Source organism: Coregonus clupeaformis, chromosome 27, assembly GCF_020615455.1.
Source record: "Coregonus clupeaformis isolate EN_2021a chromosome 27, ASM2061545v1, whole genome shotgun sequence".
Lineage (NCBI taxonomy): Eukaryota > Metazoa > Chordata > Actinopteri > Salmoniformes > Salmonidae > Coregonus > Coregonus clupeaformis.
The window spans coordinates 13697021-13714680 of record NC_059218.1 but is presented as its reverse complement, the minus strand read 5'-3'; the positions used below and the strand labels follow the sequence as shown (position 1 = coordinate 13714680).

Below are 17660 nucleotides of genomic sequence, written 5' to 3'. Positions count from 1 at the left end.
AGTTCTCCTCTGAATCATTCTGAAAACTTCAGACGGGCCTGTATATGTGCTTTCTTGAGCAGGGGGACCTTGCGGGCGCTGCAGGATTTCAGTCCTTCACGGCGTAGTGTGTTACCAATTGTTTTCTTGGTGACTATGGTCCCAGCAGCTTTGAGATCATTGACAAGATCCTCCTGTGTAGTTCTGGGCTGATTCCTCACCATTCTCATGATCATTGCAACTCCACAAGGTGAGATCTTGCATGGAGCCCCAGGCCGAGGGAGATTGACAGTTCTTTTGTGTTTCTTCCATTTGCGAATAATCGCACCAACTGTTGTCACCTTCTCACCAAGCTGCTTGGCGATGGTCTTGTAGCCCATTCCAGCCTTGTGTAGGTCTACAATCTTGTCCCTGACATCCTTGGAGAGCTCTTTGGTCTTGGCCATGGTGGAGAGTTTGGAATCTGATTGATTGATTGCTTCTGTGGACAGGTGTCTTTTATACAGGTAACAAACTGAGATTATGAGCACTCCCTTTAAGAGTGTTGCCTGTATAAAAGACACCTGGGAGCCAGAAATCTTTCTGATTGAGAGGGGGTCAAATACTTATTTCCCTCATTAAAATGCAAATCAATTTATAACATTTTTGACATGCGTTTTTCTGGATTTTTTTGTTGTTATTCTGTCTTCAAATGAACCTACCATTAAAATTATAGACTGATAATTTCTTTGTCAGTGGGCAAACGTACGAAATCAGCAGGGGATCAAATACTTTTTTCCCTCACTGTACATATAGTATAAGGATGTATGTTTGAGTTGATATAAATAGATGCAAGTGAAAAAGTAAATTGAAAGAACCATCTTAATGCCAAACTGATATCCATCCAGTTTTACCATGTACAAATATAAATACCGTACAAATTGTCTCTCAAGTATAATTACAAAAGGTACTTTTCAAAGTGCCCCTAACACATAAAACACAGCCTATATGAGACAGAAAACCAGAATGAATAAAGATACAGGAAAGACACTGAGAAGTCCACCGGATTCAGGTGTGTTCATGGCCATTTACTTTTCTTCACCTGCCCGCCTGTGTCCAAACATACTGTATATGTGTTCATTGTATGCTGTGAGAGGGGCTGTGCTGTTAATCTGCATTGTCTCCAACAGGCTCCTGCTCTCCTCTGTGGCACCCGACCTTACTTCGCCCCAACCCCTATCTCACAGGGCATTCCACTGGATTATGCAGCCTGTAGGGGTTGATCAGATAGCTCTCGGGGAGCTGGAGGTCTGATGAGTGATGAGTCCTCAGAGGTGATTCACTCCACAAGATTGACTCCTTCATCTTGTTGAACCAGTAAAGGGAAGTTGGTTGGGGCCAGGCCCAGGTTACTGCTCTCCTCTCTGGGTTGGCTGTCACAAGAGGTCTTGCTACCGAAGCCAAAGCTTTGTCTGATCACTGCCTGGCTCATTGTCCTGTATGTCCTCATCCTCTGTAGAGGTTGGCCCCATGTCGTCCGTTATGGTGTCCACCTCACAGGGGTAGATCCTCTCACAGAAGGTCTCTCATTCGGGCGCGTTGTTAAAGGGCTGGATCTGTGGAGATGAGAGAAACTGTAGCGATGTTGAGCCAACATGGAGATTAATGACTGGTTATAGCTACTATATTAGCTACTATACATTCTGATCCAAAGATAATGCTCTAAAAGTTTAGATTTTTAGAAATGTAAAGAAACAAAAATCAAGATATTAATTTCCTTCAGACAATTTTATGAATTGGACTTGTTACCCTGTGCATAGGATAGGCCTAAATGGAATGAGTTTAAAGGATGAAAGGACACAATATACACAATGATTATCATGTTGGTATCATGATGATTATAATAGCATTATGATGATTATCATTATCACAACCATTATCATGTTAACCTTATTATAATGATGAGAAGACCAGAAGGCCAGGGAGCTGAGACCAGGGTTGGGCACCATCTTCCACCTAGGAATCAGTTAAACATTACACAGCAAGCCCTGTCAAAGAACATCAAATCTAGTATAGTGTGACAATCTTGGAAACCCAGAACTAAAATCTTGTGTAATTGTGTCAGATGCTCGATTAGGTTTTGGTGGGAAATGTGTGAGAAAAGATACTAACGAGACTAGCGAAGTCTCCACCCCCCTTAACGGAAACTACCCCCACAAACCCCCAGTTTGTCACAAACCACCAGTTTTTAAAAAATACTTTACAATACCTGTTATGTAGGCTGTCCACGATAGATTAAGTGTGACATAATCTCCTGTGGACAGACAAACATAAATGGTAATGTATTTCCCAGGACTGTAACATGCGACCAATAACAAGGAACAATTATTCTGGTGCGCTGGTTTTTCGTCACTGGTTATTTGGACGAATCACAATTTTTGGAGGATGCACCTACACCTGGGGGGGACATTAGGCCCATAGACTTGCAGAGAGAGGGGGGTTAAGTTACCAAATAGGATCCGCCCTGGTTCCGCCAGTCGCCCTAATTTCAGATCTCAAACCTCTCCCCCCCAGAACCTAATCGAGTAGCTGGCCTTTAACGCACAATTTTGATTCTGTGTTGTTAAGATTAAGTGTGACATAATTATTTGACTTGACTGACATAATTGAGTGTTTAATGTTTACTGGTTGGACATATGGGAACAATATTTGCAGCTTTAAAACATTCCCAAGATCTATGGCGGAACTTACTGAATGACACAAAAGAGTCCAATGAATAGGATAAACAGGTTAACATTCACAAGGCCGCAGGGCCAGACAGATTAACAGGACGTGTACTCCGAGCATGCGCTGACCAACTTGCAAGTGTCTTCACTGACATTTTCAACCTGTCCCTGACTGAGTCTGCAATACCAACATGTTTCAAGCAGACCACCATAGTCCCTGTGCCCAAGAACACTAAGGTAACCTGCCTAAATGACTACAGACCCGTAGCACTCACGTCTGTAGCCATGAAGTGCTTTAAAAGGCTGGTCATGGCTCACATCAACACCATTATCCCAGAAACCCTACACCCACTCCAATTTGCATACCACCCCAACAGATCCACAGATAATGCAATCTCTATTATAATATAATAATAATAATAATAATATGCCATTTAGCAGACGCTTTTATCCAAAGCGACTTACAGTCATGTGTGCATAAATTTTTTGTGTATGGGTGGTCCCGGGGATCGAACCCACTACCTTGGCGTTACAAGCGCCGTGCTCTACCAGCTGAGCTACAGAGGACCACGTATTGCACTCCACACTGCCCTTCACACCTGGACAAAAGGAACACCTACGTGAGAATGCTATTCATTGACTACAGCTCAGTGTTCAACACCATAGTGCCCTCAATGCTCATCACTAAGCTAAGGACCCTGGGACTAAACACCTCCCTCTGCAACTGGATCCTGGACTTTCTGACAGGCCGCCCCCAGGTGGTAAGGGTAGGTAACAACACATCTGCCACGCTGATCCTCAACACGGGGGCCCCTCAGGGGTGCGTGCTCAGTCCCCTCCTGTACTCCCTGTTCATCCATGACTGCATGGCCAGGCACAACTCCAACCCCATCATTAAGTTTGCTGACGACACAACAGTGGTAGGGCTGATCACCGACAAGGATGAGACAGCCTATAGGTAGGAGGTCAGAGACCTGGCCATGTGGTGCCAGGATGACAACCTCTCCCTCAACGTGATCAAGACAAAGGAGATGATTGTGGACAACAAGAAAAGGAGGACTGAGCACGCCCCCATTCTCATCGATGGGGCTGTAGTGGAGCAGGTTGAGAGCTTCAAGTTCCTTGGTGTCCACATCACCAACAAACTATCATGGTCCAAACACACCAAGACAGTCATGAAGAGGGCACGACAAAGCCTATTCCCACTCAGGAGACTGAAAAGATTTGGCATTGGTCCTCAGATCCTCAAAAGGTTCTACAGCTGCACCATCGAGAGCATCCTGACAAATTGCATCACTGCCTGGTATTGCAACTGCTCGGCCTCCGACCGCAAGGCACTACAGAGGGTAGTGCGTACGGCCCAGTACATCACTGGGGCCAAGCTTCCTGCCATCCAGGACCTCTATACCAGGCAATGTCAGAGGAAGGCCCTTAAAATTGTCAAAGACTCCAGCCACCCTAGTCATAGACTGTTCTCTCTTCTACCGCACGGCAAGCGGTACCAAGTCTAGGTCCAAAAGGCTTCTTAACAGCTTCTACCCCCAAGCCATAAGAATACTGAACAGCTAATCAAATGGCTATCCGGACTATTTGCATTGTCCCCCCCCACCCCCCTCTTTTACGCTGCTGCCACTCTCTGTTTATTATCTATGCATAGTCACTTTAACTCTACACTTTAACCTACATGTACATATTACCTCAATTACCTCGACTAACCTGTGCCCCTGCACATTGACTCTGTACCGGTACCCCTTGTATGTAGCCTCGCTACTGTTATTTTACTGCTGCTCTTTAATTATTTGTTTTTTACTTATCTATTTTTTACTTAACACTTATTTTTCTTAAAACTTCATTGTTGGTTAAGGGCTTGTAAGTAAGCATTTCACGGTAAGGTTGTATTCGGCGCATGTGACAAATAAAAATTGATTTGGATTTGATTTGATTTGGATGATGCTGAGACCACTGAAGCATTATGATGAAGGTCCTGCCTGAGGGGAAAAACTGGATTTGAGACATTATTAGAACATACCATTCTCTCCCATTGTTACTACACCTGTTTTTGGACAATTGAACAGTAGTGTATGCATGGAGAAACATGCTTTGTTAGAGAGTTGTGTTAGAGAAACCATAGAACCACTAGAATGGACAAAGCCCCTCAGTCCATTCAAATTTGACTGGTACAAACGAGTGCAGTCAATGTGGCCGCAGGTCCACCCAGCACTGAACGTTGACTTGAATTCGAATGTCCGTTCTAGTATTGTAATTCTATGGTTAGAATATGTGTTACTACAACCCTGTGCTTCAAAGTGGATACATATAATGAATACGTGTCAATTTGTGTTACCATGACTTACTAGAGGTCAGTGGAGCTAACAGACATGACCTTACCGTATCTGCTCATTGTGAAGCGAGTGACGCTGCTATTGTTTGCCCCAGTAACAGCGTTGGCCATGACATGGACACTGGATCTGGTGCCTGGTTAGAGAGGCTCCAAAGTCACTTCCTGTTTCCTGCTATTCACTGTCACATTTAAGAGGGGAGAAAAACAACAACAAATTACCCTCAGTACAGTTGACATGCCGTTATAACAACGTTTAAACAACATTTCAGGAGACACTCAGCTCTGGTTGTGTTTCTGTTTTGTAGAACACGGTGTAGTTGATGACAATGCCGCTACATTGGCTCTGAGGCACAGCAGTCCAGTTGACCTGAGCACTTGTCTTAGACATGTACATCAATGGAGGAGATATTCCGTGGAGCTGAGTTGATAAAGAAAATATGATTTCATAATGCATTTATTTGTAAAGGGACAGATACAATTAAAACATTGACACATTGAATAATTGGAATATATAAGAAATATATAAGAATACAAAGATACCTAACCATTACCCCAAAGGGACAACAGAAAAAGGAGAACATGTCAGTGGTGCCTCTTTCTTTTGAGCAGATCTGAATGATATTTCCCACATCATAGAGTGGAGTAACTGTGATGTTGTATAGTTTAAAAGGCTGCAGGCCTACAGTATGAGAAAGGGAGAAATCAGCTATTTGAAAACATCCCAATGTAGTTTTCAATGCACAAATTGTTTACTGAAATAACAGTAAGAGTGGTGGTCATTTAACGTGGGTTGTATACACACATTTATTACCAGTTGATTCATAATCTAAAAGCTTTCTGTTTATCTTTCACCTAACCACATCTATGATAGGCTAAATGGCTCTTTATCTAATGCACATTGTATGCATTTATGAGCTTATAAAACCCATAGAGAAACGACAGCAAAACTATTACAATAATTCCTAATGGCCACAGTAGAAACTGAAACTGAAACCTTATTAAATTTAAAAGATGTCAAGTCAAGCACACCAATGTCAATGTAAAGTGGCATAATGTTACATAATCAGGATCCATCTACCCACCCATCCATTCATCAGAATCCAAGCTCAACAGTCAATGAGAGGTGAGTGGCTTGGCTCTGTAGCCAGGTGTATCGCCATCGGTGGTCCAGTCTATAATGTAGCCATGGACAGGGTAGACAGGAGGAACAGCCAAGCCCACCTGGATGAAACCAACATGGGCTAGGGGCGCCCAGGTCCCCTTTACCTGGGGGAAACCTGACAGATAAACTCATATGAATGTGACACGGTGGTACACAACACAGAGAGGTTTAAAGTCACTTCAAAATAACACTTCAGTACAGAACACAACACACAACTAGAAAAGGTACTTTTTCTGAAGGAAAATTGTGTGCCTTTCTTTAGCTGTCCAGAAGTATTTTTATGATAGTGGAAGTTTAGAAATGAAAATTGTTAGAGGCTAGTGTAGTAGTAGAAGTAGTGACTGTATGATAAATAGTGGTGGGATAGCCTTTAGTGGGATAGTATGACATATCTACTAGATATATATATATATATATATATATATATATATATATATATGCAGTTGAAGTAGGAAGTTTACATACACCTTAGCCAAATACATTTAAACTCAGTTTTTCACAATTCCTGACATTTAATCCTAGTAAAAATTCCCTGTTTTAGGTCAGTTAGGATCACCACTTTATTTTAAGAATGTGAAATGTCAGAATAATAGTAGAGAGAATGATTTATTTCAGCTTTAATTTATTTCATCACATTCCCAGTGGGTCAGAAGTTTACATACACTCAATTAGTTTTTGGTAGCATTGCCTTTAAATTGTTCAAACTTGGGTGAAACGTTTTGGGGAGCCTTCCACAAGCTTCGCACAATAAGTTGGGTGAATTTTGGCCCATAACTCCTGACAGAGCTGGTGTAACTGAGTCAGGTTTGTAGGCCTCCTTGCTCGCACACGCTTTTTCAGTTCTGCCCACACATTTTCTATAGGATCGAGGTCAGGGCTTTGTGATGGCCATTCCAATACCTTGACTTTGTTGTCCTTAAGCCATTTTGCCACAACTTTGGAAGTATGCTTGGAGTCATTGTCCATTTGGAAGACCCATCTGCGACCAAGCTTTAACTTCCTGACTGATGTCTTGAGATGTTGCTTCAATATATCCACATAATTTTCCTTCCTCATGATGGCATCTATTTTGTGAAGTGCACCAGTCCCTCCTACAGCAAAGCACCCCCACAGCATGATGCTGCCACCCCCGTGCTTCACGGTTGGGATGGTGTTCTTCGGCTTGCAAGCAACCCCCTTTTTCCTCCAAACATAACAATGGTCATTATGGCCAAACAGTTCTATTTTTGTTTCATCAGACCAGAGGACATTTCTCCAAAAAGTATGATCTTTGTCCCCATGTGCAGTTGCAAACCGTAGTCTGTCTTTTTTATGGCGGTTTTGGAGCAGTGGCTTCTTCCTTGCTGAGCGGCCATTCAGGTTATGTCGATATAGGACTCGTTTTACTGTGGATATAGATACTTTTGTACCTGTTTCCACCAGCATCTTCACAAGGTCCTTTGCTGTTGTTCTGGGATTGATTTGCACTTTTCACACCAAAGTACGGTCATCTCTTGGAGACAGAACGCTTCTCCTTCCTGAGCGGTATGATGGCTGCGTGGTCCAATGGTGTTTATACTTGCATACTATTGTTTGTACAGATGAACGTGGACCTTCAGGCGTTTGGAAATTGCTCCCAAGGATGAACCAGACTTGTGGAGGTCTGCAAAAAATTTTCTGAGGTCTTGGCTGATTTGTTTTGATTTTCCCATAATGTCAAGCAAAGAGGCACTGAGTTTGAAGGTAGGCCTTGAAATACATCCACAGTTACACCTCCAATTGACTCAAATGATGTCAATTAGCCTATCAGAAGCTTCTAAACCATGACATCATTTTCTGGAATTTTCCAAGCTGTTTAAAGGTACAGTCAACTTAGTGTATTTAAACTTCTGACCCACTGGAATTTTGATACAGTGAATTATAAGTGAAATAATCTGTCTGTAAACAATTGTTGGACAATTTACTTGTGTCATTCACAAAGTAGATGTCCTAACCGACATACCAAAACTATAGTTTGTTAACAAGAAATTTGTGGAGTGGTTGAAAAAGTTTTAATGACTCCATTATTTGATCCCCTGCTGATTTTGTACGTTTGCCCACTGACAAAGAAATGATCAGTCTATAATTTTAATGGTAGGTTTATTTGAACAGTGAGAGACAGAATAACAACAACAAAATCCAGAAAAACGCATGTCAAAAATGTTATAAATTGATTTGCATTTTAATGAGGGAAATAAGTATTTGACCCCCTCTCAATCAGAAAGATTTCTGGCTCCCAGGTGTCTTTTATACAGGTAAAGAGCTGAGATTAGGAGCCCACTCTTAAAGGGAGTGCTCCTAATCTCAGTTTGTTACCTGTATAAAAGACACCTGTCCACAGAAGCAATCAATCAATCAGATTCCAAACTCTCCACCATGGCCAAGACCAAAGAGCTCTCCAAGGATGTCAGGGACAAGATTGAACACCTACAAAAGGCTGGAATGGGCTACAACACCGCATCAAAGGGACGATGGATGGGGCCATGTACCATCAAATCTTGGGTGAGAACCTCCTTCCCTCAGCCAGGGCATTGAAAATGGGTCGTGGATGGGTACTCCAGCATGACAATGACCCAAAACACACGGCCAAGGCAACAATGGAGTGGCTCAAGAAGAAGCACATTAAGGTCCTGGAGTGGCCTAGCCAGTCTCCAGACTTTAATCCCATAGAAAATCTGTGGAGGGAGCTGAAGGTTCGAGTTGCCAAATGTCAGCCTCGAAACCTTAATGACTTGGAGAAGATCTGCAAAGAGGAGTGGGACAAAATCCCTCCTGAGATGTGTGCAAACCTGGTGGCCAACTACAAGAAACGTCTGACCTCTATGATTGACAACAAGGGTTTTGCCACCAAGTACTAAGTCATGTTTTGCAGAGGGGTCAAATACTTATTTCCCTCATTAAAATGCAAATAAATTCATAACATTTTTGACATGCGTTTTTCTGGATTTTTGTTGTTGTTATTCTGTCTCTCACTGTTCAAAGAAACATACCATTAAAATGATAGACTGATCTTACTTACTTACTTACTTTATTGTCCCCATGGGGAAATTTTGTTGCAGTGTCATGTACACATTTAAAGTGGCGTTAAATACAAAACAAGATTGACAATACAACTTTCAATAACAGTCACGCACCAATAAAAGTAAGAAATAAGAAATAAAACATTTAAAACATTTAAAACAAAGACTAGCCTGCTGGCCTTACGGGGTCAATGGGAACATTTGCCCGAGCTATTTAAGAGGGATATCACACCTGGCACAAATGATTGTCTCGTTCTATTTTTCCTGCTGAGGGGTGTACTATACCTACGCCCAGAGGGGAGTAATTCAAAGTCCAGGTACAGGGGGTGACTTGGGTCTAAAATTATTTTGTGAGCCTTACGGAGGGCCCTGACCTTAAAGATCTCATCCAGGCCTGTCTGTTTGACTCCAAGTACCTTACTTGCTGTGGTAATAATCCTTCTCAGCATGTTTCTCTGACTGACAGTGGCATTGCCAAACCAACAAACAATACAAAAAGTTAAAATACTCTCAATAAAGGATTTGTAAAACAGAGTCAATATAGTACAGTCTATATTAAAAGAACCCAACTTTTTTTAGAAAGTACAGTCTCTGTTGGCTCTTTTTGTAGATCTGGTCTGTACATTTACTCCACTGAAGCTTACTGTCCAAAAAGACACCCAGATATTTATATTCCTCTACAATTTCTATATTCTGGCCTCTGATAGATGTTGCAGAGGTAGGTGTTGTACGCTTCCTGAAGTCTATGCACATCTCTTTGGTCTTGTTAGTATTGAGGACCAAGTGTGATTCCTCACACCACTCTACAAAGTCATCTAGGACCGGGCCATGATGTTCCTCGTCATCATGCAACAGGCTGATCAAGGCAGTGTCATCAGCGAACTTAACGAGGTGTCTGTCAGTATGGGAACTAGTACAACTATTAGTGTACAAGATGTACAGAAGTGGGGACAAAACACATCCCTGAGGAGAGCCTGTGTTGGTATTCCGTATATCCGACACATGGGGACCTATTTTGACTCGCTGTGAGCGTTGGCTCAGGAAGTCCAACAGCCACAAAACCAGCCCCCCATCTAAGGAAAAGTCCCGAATGAGTCTCTGTGCCAGAATGTAAGGCTGGATTGTGTTGAAGGCAGAAGAAAAGTCAACAAACAGAACCCTGACATGAGATTTGGCACCTTCTAGATGTCTATAGACCATGTTAAGGAGGGTAAGAATGGCATCATCAACTCCTCTGCTGGTCTGATAGGCAAACTGAAATGGGTCGAGGAGCTTCTGGGTGACACTGAGAATATGACTTTTCACAATTTTCTCAAGGCATTTCATAACTAAGGATGTCAAAGCGACAGGGCGATAGTCATTCAGCACAGAGGGATTTGATACTTTAGGAATTGGTATAATTATTGATTTTTTCCACAATACTGGAACGTGTTGCTGGTTGAGTGAAGATTGGAAAATGTCTGTAAAAACACCAGCCAGTTGTTCAGCACAGTGCTTTAACACATGCCCACTTATTTTGTCTGGGCCTGGGCTTTTGTATGTGTTACCTTTTGCAGCAATTACAGCTGCAAATCTCTTGGGGTATGTCTCTATGAGCTTGGCACATCGAGACAAAACTGCTCCAGCTCCTTCAAGTTGAATGGGTTCTGCTTGTGTACAGCAATCTTTAAGTCATACCACAGATTCTCAATTGGATTGAGGTCTGGGCTTTGACTAGGCCTTTCCAAGACATTTAAATGTTTCCCCTTAAACCACTCGAGTGTTGCTTTAGTAGTATGCTTAGGGTCATTGTCCTGCTGGAATGTGAACCTCCGTCCCAGTCTCAAATCTCTGGAAGACTGAAACAGGTTTCCCACAAGAATTTCCCTGTATTTTGCGCCATCCATCATTCCATCAATTCTGAACAGTTTCCCAGTCCCTGCCGATGAAAAACATCCCCACAGCATGATGCTGTCACCACCATGGATGGTGTTCTCGGGGTGATGAGGGGTGTTGGGTTTGCGCCAGACATAGCGTTTTCCTTGATGGCCAAAAAGCTCAATTTTAGTCTCATATGACCAGAGTACCTTCATCCACATGTTAGGGGAGTCTCCCACATGGCTTTTGGCAAACACCAAACGTGTTTGCTTATTTTTTTCTTTAAGCAATGGCTTTTTTCTGGCACTCTTCCATACAGCCCAGCTCTGTGGAGTGTACGGCTTAAAGTGGTCCTATGGACAGATACTCCAATCTTCGCTCTGGAGCTTTGCAGCTCCTTCAGTGTTATCTTTGGTCTCTTTGTTGCCTCTCTGATTAATGCCCTCCTTGCCTGGTCCGTGAGTTTTAGTGGGTGGCCCTCTCTTGGTAGATTTGTTGTGGTGCCATATTCTTTCCATTTTTTAATAATGGATTTAATGGTGCTCCGTGGGATGTTCAAAGTCTCTGATATTTTTTTATAACCCTGATCTGTACTTCTCCACAACTTTGTCCCTGGCCTGTTTGGAGAGCTCCTTGGTCTTCATGGTGCCGCTTGCTTGGTGGTGCCCCTTGCTTAGTGGTGTTGCAGACTCTGGAGCCTTTCATAACAGGTGTATATATACTGAGATCATGTGACAGATCATGTGACACTTAGATTGCACACAGGTGGACTTTATTTAACTAATTGTGTGACTTCTGAAGGTAATTGGTTGCACCAGATCTTATTTAGGGGCTTCATAGCAAAGGGGGTGAATTCATATGCACGCACCATTTTTCCATTGTTTAACTTTGGACATTTATACTTGAACTACTTATTTTTTTAAATTATATAGTATTTTTTATTCTGTGTCCATATTGTCCATGAGTTTCTAGTAGATAGACCATATGGTTCAAGAGAAAATAGCCTAATTAATGAAAAAATCATGTAATCAACAATGGCATGATTTTCAATTAACTCTGCCACTCTTCTAACTATTGACTTTTTTCTCTCAACTGCCACCAGTTTGAAACCAAAACATTGACAACAAATACAGACATAGAAAAATAAATAAAAGTGTGAACAAAAATATATAAAGGATATTTCATGCTGAACACCAATGGTATTCACTAAGTTGACGGTTTCTATTTAGGATAATGTTTACAGCATTGCCATTCCATTTTTTGTATTTATTATTTCATATATTTCACGTGATAAAATTACAGATAATCTGAAGTACCCTAGAAGGCCACAAGATGACATTTTATAAAATTGTAAATAAACCTTGAAAATTACCCAAATTCTGGTAGTTTACTGGTAAATATTGAACTTTTCCAGTGATATACCCTCCCTTTGCAACCCTAGACGCATGCAACTAAATAGGATGACTAACAATGAATATTGAATATTTGTCAAATATAGCAATTGACTTTCTCCAATGACTGGTACATAGATTGAATCTTCAGGAAATGTGATGTCACCACGATAGGCAAAGAGAGTGACTCTGTATGCCTTCTGGTCCACAGTGATAGAACCCTTATCCACAATGGTGTTCAAAGGCTTTACATGTATGTTAGTCTGTATTCATCTAAGGTCTTGCATGCAGGTGAGATGCCCTATACAAAGAAGGAAATAACATGTTCGAAAACACGTAACACACAGGAGGCTGCTGAGGGGAGGACGGCTCATAATAATGGCTGGAACGGAGCAATTGGAATGGAAACGATGTGTTTGATGTATTTGACACCATTCCACCTATTCCGCTCCAGCCATTACCACGAGCCTGTCCTCCCACATTAAGGTACAACCAACCTCCTGTGACGTAACACCCAGTCAGAATCATCCCCTCCCCCATTTAGAAACCATGACTAAGTTGAGTAATGTTTGAGATTCACTCATAGTTTTGAGGATGTAAACTCCTGGTAGAGTTATATAGTTTTGAAAGACCAAGCTCTCCAACTGTGGTGCTGGAGAGCTACTGGGAGAGCAGGCTTTAGTTTCAACCCAGCACTAACACTCCTGATAGAATCAGATGTGTTAGTGGTGGGCTGAAACAACAGCATGCATACACTATAGCTCTCCAGGACCGGAGTTGGAGTCCCCTGGTAGTGGGTAACCAAAACAGAACAAGAGCGTAATGTTGCTTAAATGTTGATTATGTACAGTGTAAAGTTCTATACATTGTCTTCTTTCTCTAGGCTCTGTCACTTCACCTTCCACATCAGGTGCACTCTTCTAGTCCCAGTGTCGTCTGGTGCATCGATCTTCCTTCACAGGTTCAACTGCACTGTGTTCACTGTTGACATCGAAATAGTAGAGTTTAGACAGTTTAGCCTAGTCATAATAAACAAATGCTCCCATTTAAAGTTAGTTTTTTCATGTAGGCCTCTTTCAAAAAGCCTCACAATGTTACAAGTCATTTTGTGATATAGCAGTAGGTCATAAGGAGAACACGTAAATGCCATTCAATACTAAGACTGAAACCGAAACTTAGTATTCAATACTGAGGCTGAACGCATACGGTAGCTGTCTGAAATATGGCCCAAAAAATATGTGGGTAATTGGTTCACAATGTCTTTCACCACAACCCATTTAACAAGCCTAATGCCTCAACTAAAGACAGACCACAGCTCTGTTAAAAAACTTTCCAAATGGATCCAAATGTCTCATTCGATTACTCATCGAATGAGACAATTGGGCTGGTGAAATTGATCAGCTGCATTGCTCATCCCTATCAAACCATGCCATATGATAACATGAGGAAGCTCATAGAGAAAACCACATTTTGACATTTGATAACGTTTGATAAGGGTACATGGCTAACACACAGACGGTGTGGGCTATTCAAAGTCTAACACCTTGTTCTTCAAGCACAGCAAATATGAGCATTTGGATTAATGTCTTCAACAACAATAACATGTTTACAGTGAAAAACAAAACAGATCCCTTGCATACCTCTTACCTCACACATACCTTCTGAACATGCAGGAAAAGGGTTTATTTTGACTTTAATTTTTTATAGCGATTGTGATTTTCGAAATAGAGCTCAGTGTTTCCTTACCATTATGAGGAGAGGATTGTCACCTCCCTGCTCCATTCACTGCAGGGGGTCTGGTCTAAAGCACAGCAGACAGACACGGCTCCACTTCAGTAGTAGTGACAGTGGTTGTCTGGGCGACTTTGTACATGGATGTATCGATTACATGCTGGACATTTACACAGAAAGAAGAAACACAAAGATTTGAGTGGTAGACAAACTTCTAGTTATGCTTTTATTTTGTATAAAATCTAAGTCACATTAACTTTGACTAGTCTAGGAAAATAGCACATTGCATTGCACTGAGCAACAAACAAAACACAGACAACATAACATTAAAAGATGAGTGATGTACCTTGGCATATTTGACTTGACAGTGTATGACCAGGTAGAGAACTCCATCAAGGCATTTCATTGGTTCCCCTATCCATTCCACTCCCCATCAGAGCCCTTGATAGTCGACCATTAGGGTCCGGGTTGGTTAAGGAGGTTACTGTACCCGTCACCATGATTACCCAGGAGACTCATGTTGAGCAGATCACTTTTTTGACTATTGAGTCTCCTGCTTACTCTGTAGTTTTAGGTATCCCGTGGTTAGCCCTTCACAACCCCAATTTCTCATGGACGCAGAGGGTTCTTATGGGGTGGTCGTGTGAGTGTCCGGATAGGTGTCTAGGTGTTTCGGTTGGTGCCACCACGGTGGAGAGTCCAGACGGTACCCCCACCGTGCGCATTCCCCCCAAATACCATGATCTGGCGCTCGCATTTTCCAAGATGCAGGCGACTAAATTACCACCTCATCGGGAGGGGGATTGCGCGATAAACCTTCGGGTAGACGCTGTACCTCCCAGGAGTCATGTGTATCCCCTGTCGCGGGCAGAAACGGAGGCTATGTAAACATTCGTCACCGAGTCCCTGGGCAAGGGGTATATATGTCCCTCCACTTCACCTGCTTCCTCGAGTTCCTTCTTTGTGAAGAAGAAAGATGGCAGTTTACACCCGTGCATTGATTATCGACCACTGAACAAGGTGACTGTACGATTTAGTTATCCTATTTCCCTCATTCCTTCAGTGATTGAGTCAATGCATGGGGCCCGCTTCTTCACCAAATTAGATCTCAGGAGTGCTTACAACCTGGTAAGTATTTGGGAAGGGGATGAGTGGAAAACAGCATTCAGTACAACCTCGGGGCATAATGAATACCTGGTGATGCCCTACGGTTTGATGAATGCTCCATCCGTTTTCCAGTCCTTTGTGAACGAGGTGTTTCGGGACATGCTTGGTCGCGGTGTGGTGGTCTACATCGATGACATCCTGGTGTATTCCGCTACGTGCGCCGAGCATGTGTCCCTGGTTCGCAAGGTACTGGTCTGACTTCTGGAGAATTACCTTTATGCCAAGGCAGAAAAGTGTGAGTTTTTCCAGCAGTCAATCTCCTTCCTCGGATACCGCATTACTACCACAGGTGTGGAGATGGAGGGAGACCGCATTTCAGCTGTGCGTAATTGGCCAACTCCAACCATGGTGAAGGAGGTGCAGCGCTTCCTGGGCTTTGCCAACTACTATCAGAGGTTTATTCGGGGCTTTGGCAAGGTTGCAGCTCACATTACCTCCTTGTTGAAGGGTGGGCCGTCCAGGCATCCGCTGGTCTGCTGAGGCTGACTTGGCCTTCAGTAGACTGTGGGGTCTGTTCACCTCAGCCCCGGTACTGGCCCACCCCGATCCATCACTACTTTTCGTAGTGGAGGTGGATGCGTCCGAGGTAGGGATAGATGCTGTCTTATCCCAATGCTCGGGCACACCACCCTAGCTCCGCCCCTGTGCCTTATTTTCTAAGAAGCTCAGCTCGGCGGAGCAGAACTACGGTGTTGGTGATCGGGAGCTGCTGGTTGTTGTCCGAGCTTTGACGGTGTGGAGGCATTGGCTCGAAGGGGCGAAACATCCTTTCCTCGTCTGGACAGACCACCGTAACCTGGAGTACATTCGGGCAGCGAGGAGGCTGAATCCTCGCCAGGCCAGGTGGGCCCTTTTCTTCAACCGATTTGATTTCACACTCTCATACATTCCGGGTACGAAGAACGTGAAGGCAGACACACTGTCTCGGCTGTATGACACAGAGGAGAGGCCCAGAGACAACACCCCCATACTCCCGGCCTCATGCATTGTGGCGCCAGTAGTATGGGCGATGGACACGGATATAGTGCAGGCATTACGCACAGATCCATCTCCACCGCAGTGTCCAGCTGGGCTGCAGTATGTGCCTGCGCTTATCCGTGATCGTCTGATCTACTGGGCACACACGTCACCCAGGTATCGGTCGTACAGTGCGCTGCCTGACCGAGAAGTACTGGTGGCCTACCTTGGCTAAGGACGTGAGGGTGTATGTTTCCTCCTGCTTAGTGTGCGCCCAGAGTAAGGCACCTAGGCACCTCCCAGCGGGTAAGCTACAACCTTTACCAGATCCACAACGACCATGGTCTCACCTTAGTATTGCTTTTCTAACTGATCTTCCCCTCTCCCAAGGTAACACCACTATCCTGGTCATTGTGGACTGCTTTTCGAAGTCCTGCTGCCTCCTTCCACTGCCCGGTCTCCCCACGGCCCTACAAACTGCGGAGGCACTGTTTAGTCACGTCTTCCGGCACTACGGGGTACCAGAGGATATAGTGTCCGACCGAGGTCCGCAGTTCATGTCTAGGGTCTGGAAGGCGTTCATGGAACGTCTGGGGGTCTCGTCAGCCTGACCTCTGGATTTCACCCCGAGAGTAATGGGCAGGGAGAAAGGGTGAATGAAGATGTGGGTAGGTTCCTGTGGACCTACTGTCAGGACCGGCCGGGGGAGTGGTCAGAGTTCCTGCCATGGGCAGAATATGCTCAGAACTCTCTCCACCACTACTCCACTAACCTAACGCCCTTCCAATGTGTTTTAGGTTACCAACCGGTCCTGGCACCGTAGCACCAGAGCCAGACCGAGGCTCCTGCGGTGGATGACTGGTTTCAGCACGCGGAGGAGACTTGGGACGCTGCCCACTTTCACCTCCAGTGCGCCGTGCGTCGTCAGAAGGCTAACGCTGACCACCACCGCAGGGAGGCCCCGGTCTTCCTACCGGGGGATCGGGTCTGACTCTCGACCCGGAATCTGCCCCCCCGCAGGTTTGTGGGGCCGTTTAAAGTCCTGAGGAGGATAAACGAGGTCACATACAGGTTGTTACTCCCCCCTGATTAACGTATGAATCCCTCGTTTCATGTGTCTCTCCTCAGGCCGGTGGTAGCTGGTCCGCTCCAGGAGTCTGAGGTGTGGGAGGTTCCTCCACCTCCTCTGGACATTGAGGGGACCCCGGCATACTCGGTCCATTCCATCCTGGATTCGAGCCGTCGGGTGGGGGGCCTTCAGTATCTCGTGGAGTGGGAGGCGTACGGTCCGGAGGAACGGTGCTGCGTCCCAAGGAGGGACATCCTCGATCC

At 44.1% G+C, this 17660-nt stretch overlaps 1 pseudogene; it reads right to left on the bottom strand.

The window, feature by feature from the left end:
* Positions 1 to 963: 963 nt before the first annotated feature.
* On the bottom strand, positions 964 to 14610 carry LOC121542165 (annotated as a pseudogene).
* Positions 14611 to 17660: the final 3050 nt, after the last annotated feature.